The sequence below is a fragment of the Schistocerca piceifrons genome, chromosome 2 (assembly GCF_021461385.2).
Source record: "Schistocerca piceifrons isolate TAMUIC-IGC-003096 chromosome 2, iqSchPice1.1, whole genome shotgun sequence".
Taxonomy (NCBI): domain Eukaryota; kingdom Metazoa; phylum Arthropoda; class Insecta; order Orthoptera; family Acrididae; genus Schistocerca; species Schistocerca piceifrons.
Genome location: NC_060139.1, coordinates 1,013,047,688 through 1,013,058,531, shown reverse-complemented (window position 1 = coordinate 1,013,058,531; position 10,844 = coordinate 1,013,047,688).

Here is a 10,844-nt window from a genome sequence, read left to right as displayed (position 1 = left end):
CTAGTAAGTGAAATTTTATTCTACGAGCAAAGTTAACATTACTTTGTCTTTCTTAGTGTCGAACAAACTACTACCTTCCTTTAATCCTTATAAAACAACAACGCTAGTGTTAAAGTGCTAAAATTGTAACAAATGTATCCGCTTGGATGGCGAGCTGCCTCCATGTATGGTATCAAAAGCTTACAGACCTTTGCTGAGGCACTTACATTTTCCCATCGAGAAGCATGCATAGTATTTACTCTAAAAAACTACCCTGACGAGAAAGTCTTCTGGAAGATGGTGGTATGGTTCAAAGCACTAGTGTTTTTTCTTTCGGAAAAGGATGGCAAAATGTTTTCGGTCGTCCGATAACATTCGCTATTCTCGGATATTGTATCTACAAACTAACAGGAAGTAGGAACAAGTCAACTTTTGTCTAATGACATAGAGCACTATTATTTTGCTTCAATCTTCTGGCTGGTTTGGTGCGGCACACGTCTTGCAGTCCTGCACCAACCTCTTCCTCTCAGGGTAAAACTCATACCCAACGTCCTAACTTACTTGCTGAATATATATCAGACTCTGTTTGCCCCTACTTTTTTTTTTCCTTCTCGAGCCCCCTCTACTACCGTAAAAGTTATTTCCTTATGTCTTAATACATGTCCTATCTCCCTGTCCCTTCTTCTTGTCAGTGACCTCCGTACGATTCTTTCCTCACCGATTCAGAGGAGAGCTTCCTTATTTGTTATCTTGTTCACCTAACTTTCAACATTCTTCTGTACCGACATATCTCAAACGCTTCAGTTCTCTTTTCTGGTTTTCCCCGTGGTCTGTGAATCACTTCTATACAACGCTGTGCCCCAGAAGAACAGCGATTTCTTCCTCAAAATGCACATAAGACTAGTAAATCAGGAACTCAGAAGAAACAAAGCTAATTTCAGAACATACAACGAATATTCATACCAATTTACATAGGAGAACATTAGTATTACAGCTAAGGGCATAAAATGCGGGAAACGTTGTAGGTGTCATGTTACATATAACGAATTTATGTTGAATGTTGATCGCCATGCTAACAAGTGGCTGTCAATGTTCTGTAACAGCATTGACACGATTGGACGTATACTAAATGACTAGACGAAATAGAAATACTCACAATCCATAAAGCAGGAAAACCAAGATATAAACCAGAAAACTATAGGGATGGCTCCGAACACTATGGGACTTAACTGCTGACGTCATGAGTCCCCTAGAACTTACAACTACTTAAACCTAACTAACCTAAGGACATAACACATCCATGCCCGGGGCAGGATTCGAACCTGCGACCGTAGCGGTCGCGCGGTTCCAGACTGTAGCACCTAGAACCGCTTGGCCACCCCGACCGGCAAACCAGAAAACTGTCTCCCTACAATTCTGCCTAGTTCTTGCTATAAACCGCTGCAAACAAGATCCTAAATCCAACTTGCAGAGAAATTATGGAACACATTTCATTTGAACAAGCTTGTTTGTCGAAAAGGTCGAAGTGTACGGATCATGTTCCCCGTCGCAGAAACTTTTCTTGAAGCATGCTTATAAGAAGCCTTTAAAGCATTCATATTTTTCATTCAGTTTGTAGCTGTTACGGATATCATATGGAGAGAGCACTTCTTCCGAATATCCAGGAGTATTATCCTGCATAATCTGTGTGACAGAACATACCAGTCAACGTCCGTTCCGCACTGCATTGGTCTTGTGTGTAGCACAGTAGAGTGCTTCTTTCTTCGCGAAGCATCAGTATTAGCCAGCTCGACACCCTTATAAGTACAAAAATCCGTACAATCATTGGCTGTCTACAAACTATAATTTTGATAACGAGACAACTATCCAAATCTTTTTAATGCTATTAATAAATAGTTATTAATAAATATTTGTTCTACGTACATAACGCCTTATTTCGCACTCGAAGTCAAATTAAGCATATGCTTTACAACGCTGATCCCGTTCCGATAGGCTAAAATCCAGATAATTAGCAATACAAAATTCTTCAAGACTTCTCGATGGAGGATTTTATGTACGTCGTACATGACAAACACCACAAGAAGTACCAACAGACCTAAACGCTCCACTAAAACAGCATGTTTCCATTCGTCCGGACGTAGATGGACGCTGCTAATAAAAACCACGCAAACCATGGAGTGTGCAAGCAGTGTCGTTTTAAATGAAATAAAAGTTACAGGTGGATTTTGCAGGAGCGTAACATCATATCCGGGCACTAACCACAAATGCTGCTGACTGCGTAGAAAAATTATATTTATTGCTACAATCTATTGTATGTACTATAACCTATTGTACAGCAGTTAGATAGGTGCGCTACCTGTTTTGTGTTTCGTTAGTGTAGTAATACCAATAGTTGCACCATAAACTAAATAAATAAACCGGAGGGGTGCCTCCACTAATCGTCTCTGTGGCCGCTTGAACTCTGTCTGACATTTTGTGGAGGAATGTCAGCCCATTCTTTGTCAACCTCTCAAATCACAGACGGTATTGATAATGGATGTAGCGGACTCGGGCAAAGTCTTCGTTTTAACTCATCCCTAACGCGCTCCATTGGATGCAGGTCACGACTCTGGACAGATCACCCGATATCAGGGACGTTGTTGTCAACAAACAATTATCTCACAAATGCTGCTTTTAGACAAGCTGCATTTGTTTTGGTTGGAACAGCTGAGTGTCGGTTAGACCGTCAGTGACAGAGCCACTCGAGTTCCTGCTGCTAATAAGGCGAGTACACCGTTCGTTTATTACATATTTTTACGAGCTTCAAAGAGAAGCGATTCCAGTAATGGATAGGAACTGTAATTGCTGTGTACAGACGCGAGCTGAGTTGGTGACCCTTCGCTCACAGCTCCGGGCACAGCTTGAGCTGCTGGCAAGGGGAATCACTGGGAGGGGTGTGGGGGGGGGGGGGCGGACGCGGGGATGCGAGGGACGTCGAACACGTGCCACGTGTGTCTAGATCGGTCCACTGCTGTGGCCACCCCGAGTACTGCCTGCACTAAGGTTCACCCCTCACCCATTGTCGAGTGGGAGATCATTCCAAAGTATGGCAGGCAGCGAAAGACTTTCACGGTTCGTTTGACGAACAGGTTTCGGGCGTTATCTGTGGCTGACGAAGTCTCTAAGCTGGATGTAGTCGTCCACCCTGTTCCAGAGAAAGCTTCTCGACCCTGTAAGGTCTGGTCATTTCAGAGGGTGGTGGGTTGGGAGCTCCAATGTTAGGCGCGTAATGAGGCCCGTTAGGAACATGGCTGCCAAGGACTGGAACGAAGATAGCGGGGGGTAGAGTCATTCTGGATGTGGAAAGGGTGCTTTCGGATGCCACGAAGAGTACAGGGTGCAGCCAACTGTAGGTGGCGGCCCATGTCGGTACTAATCTACATCTACATCCATACTCCGCAGCCACCTGACGGTGTGTGGAGGAGAGTACCTTGAGTTCCTCTATCGGTTCTCTCTTCTATTCCAGTCCGGTATTGTTCGCGGAAACAAGGATTGTCGGTATCCCTCTGCGTGGGCTCTAATCTCTCTGATTTTATCCTCACGGTCTCTTCGCGAGATATACGTAGGAGGGAGCAATATACTGTTTGACTCCTCGGGTGAAGGTATGTTCTCGAAACTTCAATAAAAGCCCGTACCGAGCTACTGAGCGTCTCTCCTGCAGAGTCTTCCACTGGAGCTTATCTGTCATCTCTGTAACGCTTTCGTGATTACAAAATGATCCTGTAACGAAGCGCGCTGTCCTCCGTTGGATCTTCTCTATCCCTTCTATCAACCCTACCTGGTACGGATCCCACATTGCTGAGCAGTATTCAAGCAGTGGGAGAGCACGCGTACTGTAACCTACTTCCTTCGTTTTCGGATTGCATTTCCTTAGGATTCTTCCAGTGAACCTCAGTCTGGCATCTCCTTCACCGACGATCAACTTTATATGATGATTCCATTTTAAATCACTCCTAATGCGTACTCCCAGATAATTTATGCAATTAACTGCTTCCAGTTGCTGACCTGCTATATTGTAGCTAAATGATAAGGGATCTTTCTTTCTATGTATTCGCAGCACATTACACTTGTCTACATTGAGATTCAATTGCCATTCCCTGCACCATGCGTTAATTCGCTGCAGATCCTCCTGCATTTCAGTACAATTTTCCATTGTTACAACCTCTCGATATACCACAGCATCATCCGCAAAAAGCCTCAGTGAACTTCCGATGTCATCCACAAGGTCATTTATGTATATTGCGAATAGCAACGGTCCTACGACACTCCCCTGCGGCACACCTGAAATCACTCTTACTTCGGAAGACTTCTCTCCATTGAGAATGGCATGCTGCATTCTATTATCTAGGAACTCTTCAATCCAATCACACAATTGGTCTGATAGTCCATATGCTCTTACTTTGTTCATTAAATGACTGTGGGGAACTGTATCGAACGCCTTGCGGAAGTCAAGAAACACGGCATCTACTGGGAACCTGTGTCTATTGCCCTCTGAGTCTCGTGAACGAATAGCGCGAGCTGTGTTTCACACGATCGTCTTTTTCGAAACCCATGCTGAATCCTACAGAATAGATTTCTAGTCTACAGAAAAGTCATTATACTCGAACATAATACGTGTTCCAAAATTCTACAACTGATCGACGTTAGAAATATAGGTCTGTAGTCCTCCACATCTGTTCGACGTCCCTTCTTGAAAACGGGGATGACCTGTGCCCTTTTCCAATCCTTTGGGACGCTACGCTCTTCTAGAGACCTACGGTACACCGCTGCAAGAAGGGGGGCAAGTTCCTTCGCGTACTCTGTGTAAAATCGAGCTGGTATCCCATCAGGTCCAGCTTTGGATCAGAGGAGATTGTCTCTAGTTTCGAAAGGCTATCGGAAATGGTAAAGACTGCCAGTCTAGCTTGCGAGATTAAGGCAGAGCTCACCATCTGCAGCACCGTCGATACAACCGACTGTGGCTCTTCGGTGCAGAGCCGAGTAGAGGGTCTGAATCAGAGGCTCAGGCGGTTCTGTGACCATGTAGGCTGCAGATTCCTGGACTTGCGCCATCGTTTGGTGGGTTTCCGGGTTCCGCTTAATAGGTCAGGAGTCCACTACACACAGGAAGTGGCTACGCGGGTAGCGGGAGCTGTGTGGAAGGGACTGATTGGTTTTTTATGTTAGAGGGTCACAGCTGTGTGGAAGGGACTGATTGGTTTTTTATGTTAGAGGGTCACAGCAAACCACAAAAAGGGAGTCCGTCTAACAGTGGGCAGGTAAAACACAGTAAGGTAGTTGCAGAAACGATCGGTATTGTAGTTTTAAACTGTCGTAGCTGTTTTGGGAAAGGACCAGAACTCAAAGGCCTAATAAAAAGCACAGAAGTTCAAATAGTTATAGGTACGGAAAGCTAGCTAAAGCTGGAAATGAGCAGAAATTTTTTCATACGACCTAACAGTGTTCAGAAAGAATAGATTAAAAACAGTTGGTGGTGGAGTATTTATTGATGTCAGAAGCAGTTTACCTTGTAGTAAAATTGAAGTAGATAGTTCCTGCGAAATAGTGTGGGTAGTGGTTATACTTGAGAATCGGGCTAAACTATTAATCGGATCGTTTTGTGGACCCCCAGGCTCAGAAGATATAACTGCTGAACAGTTCAAAGGAAACTTGAGTCTCATTTCATTTAGGTACTCCACTCACACAATAATAGTCGGTGGTGACTTCAACCTACCCGCGATATGCTGGAAAAATTATACGTTTAAAGCCGGCAGCAGGCATAAAACGTCATCCGAAATTGTACTGAATGCTTTCTCAGAAAATTATTTTGAACAGTTATTTCATGAGCCCACTCGAGGCGTAAATGGTTGCGAAAGCATACTCGATCTCTTAGCAACAAATAATACTGGACAAATAGGGAGTATCACGACGAATACAGGGATTAGCAAGGGAGTTGCTGCTAGGCTGAATACCGCAACACCCCCCACCGTCACAAAGAAATACAACGTACATCTATTTAAAAAATCTGATAAAAATGCTCTTAATTCCTTTTTAAGAGACAGTCTCCACTGCATTCGGTCTGATCACGTAAGCGTAGAAAAGATGAGGAATGATTGCAAAGAGATAGTATCGACGGCAATTGAGCGATATATACCACATAAATTAACAGGTGATGGTACTGATCCGCCCTGGTGCACAAAAAGGGGTCAGATCGCTGTTGCAGAAACAATGAAAAAAGTATACCAAATTTAAAAGAATTCAAAATCCCCAAGATTGGCAAAGTTTTGTGGAAGTTCGAAGTATAGAACGTACTTCAATGCGAGATGCTTTTTATAATTTCCTCAATGAAACTCTGTCTCGGAATCTGGCAGAAAACCCAAAGAGATTCTGATCATACATAAAGCATACCAGTGCAAAGACGCAATACCTTCACTGCGCGATACCAACGCTGAAGTCAATGATGACAGTGCCACTAAGGCAGAGTTATTAAACACGATTTTCCGAAAATACTTCACCAAAGAAGCGGAAATAAATATTCCTGAAGTCCAATCAAGAACAACTGCCAAGAACGGAAACATAGAAGTAGATATCCTCGACGTAGCAAAGCTGCTTAAACCACTTATAAAGGCAAGGCCTCCGGTCCAGATTGTATACCAGTCAGGTTCCTCTCACAGTGTGCTGATACAATAGCTCCTTATTTAGAAATTATATACAACTACTCGCCCATAGAAAGTTCCCTGCCTAAACACTGGTAACTTGCTCAAGTCACGCCAATACACAAAAAAGGAAATGGGAGTAATCCGCTGAATTCCAGGCCCATATCACTAACGTCAATTTGCAGTAGGGTTTTGGAACATATACTGTGTCCGAACACCATGAATTACTTCGAACAAAACGATTTATTGACACATAGTCAGCACGGATTCAGAAAACATCGTCCTTGTGAAACACAACTAGCTATACTCATGAAGTAATGAGTGTTGTCGACATTGGATGTTAAATTGATTCCATATTTTTAGTTTTCCACAAGGCATCGTTCGTCATAAGCGTCTTCTAACCAAACTACGTGCCTACGGAGTATCGCCTCAGTTGTGCGACTGGATTCGATATCTCCTGTCAGAAAGGCCACAGTTCGTAATAATAGACGGAAAGTCATCGAGTAAAACAGAAATAATATCCGGCGTTCCCCAAGGAAGTGTTATAGGCCCTCTATTGCTCCTGATCTATATTAACGACATAGGAGAAAATCTGAGTAGCCCTATCAGATTATTTGCTGACGATGCAGTCATCACCGTCTCGTAAAGTCATCAGATGACCAAAATGATTTAGATAAGATATCTGTGTGATGCGAAAAGTGGCAATTGACTCTGAATAAAGAAGAGTCTGATGTTATACACATGAATACTAAAAGAAATTCGTTAAATTTCGATTACGCGGTATGTCACACAAATCTGAAGGCTGTAAATTCCACTAAATACTTAGAGATTACAATTACAAATGACGTAAATTGGCACGATCACATAGATAACGTTGTGGGTAGAGCAAACCAAAGACTGCGTGCGATTCATTGGCAGAACACTTAGAAGGTGCAGCAGGTCGACTAAAGAGATTGTTTACACCATGCTTCTGCCCCCTATTCTCGAGTATTGCTGTGTGGTGTGGGATCCGCATCAGTTGGGACTGACGGATGACATCGAAAAAGTTCCAAGAAGTCTGGCTCGCTTTGTATTATCGCGAAATAGGGGAGAGAGTGCCACAGCCATGATACGTGAATTGCAGCGCAAATCATTAAAACAAAGCCGTTTTTCGTTGCGACGGGATCTTCTCATGAAATTTCAGTCACCAGTTTTCTCCTCCGATTGCGAAAACGTTCTGTTGGAGTCCACCTACACGGGGAGAAATGATGATCACAATAAAATAAGAGAAATCAGGGCTCGCACAGAAAAATTTAAGTGCTCGTTTCTCCTGCTCGCCGATCGAGAGTGGCACGATAGACACCTGAAGGTGGTTCATTTAACCCTCTGCCAGGCACTTAATTGTGAATATCAGAGTAATCACGTCGACGTAGATGTGGATGTAGATACAATCATCGTCTTCAGATTTTCTTCCATTATACGTAATACACAACGCTGTCAAATACGATCATATCTTTCCACATGTAGTTTTTTTTCAAGCGCAACAAGGGGATCGCACCCTAACCACGAAAAAAAAACCGTACTGTAACACTACCTCCTCCACACTTCATAGTTGGCGTTACACATGATGGCAGGTAACGTTTCCCAGGCATTCGCCAAACCCAAGCTCTTGTATTACAACACTATATAGCGAGATTCATTACTCTGAATCAATCGTTTCTAGTCAACCATATGTTGACATCAACTCAAGCATCGTATGTTTCCAATTTAGGATGGTAGAGTCTGTATTCTACATTATCTGTATAGTTCGATGCAATGATCCTTCGAACATGTGTGCGAGATCAGGGACCGCTAAATTTTCTATAGAAATCAGCACCAACTGTTGTCGACTTTAGGTAAAAGAACTTATCCTACAACAATCCTGATACTCTTGAGCGCCTAGGACTGTCGATGGTGCGTCGCTGTACACTTTGCCATGATGACGTTGGTCGACGTTCTGAACTGTATCTGTGAGAGCAGTTCTGTTCACCGACTGAAGAGACTAAATACAGTGTGATAACACTGTACGTGTTTCGTCTGAGAGTTATTGCATTACGCTGTGGTGTGTGTTGTAGTTTTTTATTATTGTATATTACAAGATTCTCTACAGTTGTCAAGATATTTGCACTGAAACAAGGGTGACTACAGTAACAAATCTAATCGACCATAACTGCATTGTTAGTCTATAACTGTGGGTCTCTTATACTAAAATACTCAGATGGTATTCCTCTGAAAGTTTCTAGGTGCAGTTCTGATTCAGCATATCTTTAACAAGCAATCATCAAACTGCGCTTTTCTCTTCTAAAGACAGAAAACAAGTCAACGGTGCCATATCATTTATTCGTAAATATTATAAAAATGGATGCTCGTATATATGCATATATAAACGTAAGTATGTTTCACATATCCTCATAAATCACTGGACTGATTTTAACACAGCTTGGTACACATTCAACTTAACCCCATGAAAGGGCTGAGGATGAAAAAGTAGTGTAGATCACGACGCTCGAATTCACAGACTTTATTCATCCAGTATTTCAGAATGAGAGCAGTTACTGACCTGCAACAAACTTCACACATAATTTCAAACCCTCTCGAAAATTTTTCTCGCTGACGACTCTCACAAAATGATTAAAGGAAAAATGTTTGTTGCTTACTACATTTTCTAAATTCATGCAGTAAAACTGCAGCATGAAGCATTACGTGTTAATTTATTACGGCATTCGTGACGTATTTTGCAAGCAATATACAAGTATACCATTGAATGTACCTCGAAATTATATCATTGTCAGACACATTATTCAGGTGATACTAATAGAGATAGAGCTGCGTGAAATGGAATCTGCAGGACGACATTCGCTACAGATACAGGTGAAACACGTGTACAAATATTTGTGAAATATGTTACATATATGCGAAATGCTCGTACTTTGGGCAAGCCGCGGCCAAAAGGCTCCTACTAAACCCCTGCATCAATTTCTGCCAAACATGGTACACATATTACTATACGGAAGGAAATGCTCCTGGGAACAATAACTAGCATTCTGCTGTTTGGGGTTGGGGTGATAACGGGGAAAGAAAGGGGGGAGGAAAGGATGATCAGAGAGGAAGGCCGGGGAGATGGACAAAGATAGACGGAACGACTAGATGGACTAATGGAAGTGGAATAAACACATACTCGTGCAACGCTGGGTACACAGCTAGTTATTTATAAAACACATGTTCTAATGTCTAATAACCACGGAATATTTCTGTGTTGCGGCTGACAGCCCCCCCCCCCCCCTCACAACCCCATTACACCGACGTTGGACGAGGGGCGTGAAACACCTATAAAGGAGAAAGAAACGCGACAGTTGATTCGTGCAAACAAATGTGAACTATCAACAACGTCGGAAAGGATTCTAATTGGTATGAAACGTGTAGCTGATAGTATTCTAAAGAATTCACAAACTCAAGTAATGGTCTGAGGAATAGAGAAACGAGTTCTTTCCTGTGCTGAAAACAACTGACGGTTCCATGCGAAAGAATCCGGGAAGGGTCTGTGGCGTAACCTCTGCTATCCAATAGCTTTCGCCCTTTATCCGACAGAGCAGACTGCGGTCCTTCCACCTGCAAGTCAAATCGAGCTTTAGACTCGAGCTTTAATTTGTTTCAGGTCAGCAAAATCTCAGTTTCAAGTAACATATGTGACCTCCACCAGCCTTGTTGACAAAATCATTAACAAATAAGCCTTGTAACGTAACCAATGATTTTACAGAATAATTCGAAGAACAGAAACCGAGCAAATACAAGTTTTTTTTCGCTTTAAGTACGTTTTAGTCAATGAAACTGATGCATAAACTTGCATGGTGACAAATACGGTTGTGCATCGAAGTTAGAATAACAGTAACTCAGCATGTTAACACACCACACCAGACAAAATAAACTATGCAAGGGGACAGGAATCCATTATTTTTATTACTATATTACTCCGTAACTACATCAAAACGGAGCTACAGAAATACACTTCAGAAGATGGTGTGTTACACATATCTCATAAAACAAGAATGAGAAGGGATTTAGTTCCAAGAAACATATTTTGAGTGTATGTTTATAAATTTCTTGTTAACACAAGCGGCGTCGCAAATTTCATTATCTTTAAAACGTATTAAACCTTGACATACCAGCACATCA